This window comes from Hordeum vulgare, chromosome 4H, assembly GCF_904849725.1.
Source record: "Hordeum vulgare subsp. vulgare chromosome 4H, MorexV3_pseudomolecules_assembly, whole genome shotgun sequence".
Classification (NCBI taxonomy): Eukaryota; Viridiplantae; Streptophyta; class Magnoliopsida; order Poales; family Poaceae; genus Hordeum; species Hordeum vulgare.
Window position 1 is genome coordinate 161,156,096 of NC_058521.1, and position 1,912 is coordinate 161,158,007.

The window sequence follows — 1,912 nt, forward strand, 5'->3', positions numbered from 1 at the left end:
GTAACATGCATCTCAATAGGGCGGGCCTGCTTGAGTTGCATGCCAGTGGGGTCACTCTTAGTGAACCCACTGGGTGTAGTCCCCGAGGCCACTGTCGACTGCTTGCGTCGGCAGGGGTCTGAAGAACTTAGACTTTTGTTGTTGGATTTTCTGATTGTCCCTTGGTGTTTGCTGGCAGAAAACTTGTGAAATGGGAACAGCCTATGAGACTCTCAGGGCGGAGAAGAATCAGTTAGCTGGTGAACTTGATGCGGCGCTGCTTGCAATAGCTGGCATGAAGGATGCTCTGGCGGGGCGAGAGAAGTCATTGGAGCAGGCACGTGAAGCAAACAAGGTGTTGACTGAAGAAGTTGAAAAGATGGGGAAACAAAGGACTGCTCTGATGGGACAGATGGACGTGCTGAACAAACAGTGCAAAGCACAGGAGAAATACGTCAGCGACTGAGCTCGGCAGATGATGACGCGTCTGGCTGGTAAGTCCTGCTTTTTCCGAGTGCTTGTGTTATGCGCGTCACACTCGGCGCTTATTGTTTGCTTGTCCTATTGTCGCAGATTTTTGCTTTGACGCTGAAGCTGAAGCAGCTGATGTGGAGCGGTCGATTCTCGAGAACGTTCCACTCGGCGAGGACGCCAATCGGGATCTGCTCCGTGCGCACATCCGCGTGGGCAAAGTTGGTCCTTTCATCGGTCGACTGAGAGAAGTCGTCGGCCGAATCGACAAGGAGCTTTGGCCAGAAGATGAGTCGCGGCAGGAGATGGAGAACCTGATGACCCGACTGGACGAGATTCCCAACCGAGTGCAGTCGTGGAAGAAATCTGCAGCTCATTGTGGTGCAGATGTTGCTCTGTCTCTGGTCCGAGTCCATTGCAAGGAGGTGCGCAAGGAGAAACTGAAGACGTTGAAGGTCGCCAACACGAAGAAACTTCGATTCGAAGACTTCATGGAAACCTTCCTTGAAAGTGCTACCCGCATCGCCGACGGTATTGATCTGGACACTTTCGTAGAGCCCTCCAGTCCTGGTGTTAATCCAGATGAAGCGTGAAAACACTTTTATCCTCGGTATGCCGAGTGTTGATCTGTAAGAAACTTTGGCCACTGCTGTTGGCCGTCACATTCTTGGTTCGGTGTGGGTAAGCTTGATCCACACCGAGCCACTATGTTTGGTTGAACTTTGAATCGAAGCTTTCGCTCTTCTGTTGCAATGTTGACTCGAGTTTTTGTTTGGCGTTTCTTGGTGAAGCCAAAGGCAAACATTCGGAACATGTCAGTTGTTTTGACATCTGCATGAACCTCATTGAGGGTCCGTGGAATTCCCTAAGTCCCCGAGTGTGACGTTAAGTGTACACTCGGAGAAGGTTAATACTTAGGCGATTCTAGATCGCAGCTAAGTCCCCGAGTGTGACGTTAAGTGCACACTCGGAGAAAGTTAGTACTTAGGCGATTCTGGATCGCAGCTAAGCCCCCAAGTGTGACGTTAAGTGCACACTCGGAGAAAGTTAATACTTAGGCGATTCTGGATCGCAGCTAAGCCCCCGAGTGTGGCGTTAAGTGCACACTCGGAGAAAGTTAATACTTAGGCGATTCTGGATCGCAGCTAAGCCCCCGAGTGTGACGTGAAGTGCACACTCGGAGAAGGTTAATACTTAGGCGATTCTGGATCGCAGCTAAGTCCCCGAGTGTGACGTTAAGTGCACACTCGGAGAAAGTTAATACTTAGGCGATTCTGGATCGCAGCTATGCCCCCGAGTGTGACGTTAAGTGCACACTCGGAGAAAGTTAATACTTAGGCGATTCTGGATCGCAGCTAAGCCCCCGAGTGTTACGTTAAGTCCACACTCGGAGAAAGTTTATACTTAGGCGATTCTGGATCGCAGCTAAGTCCCCGAGTGTGATGTTAAGTGCACACTCGGA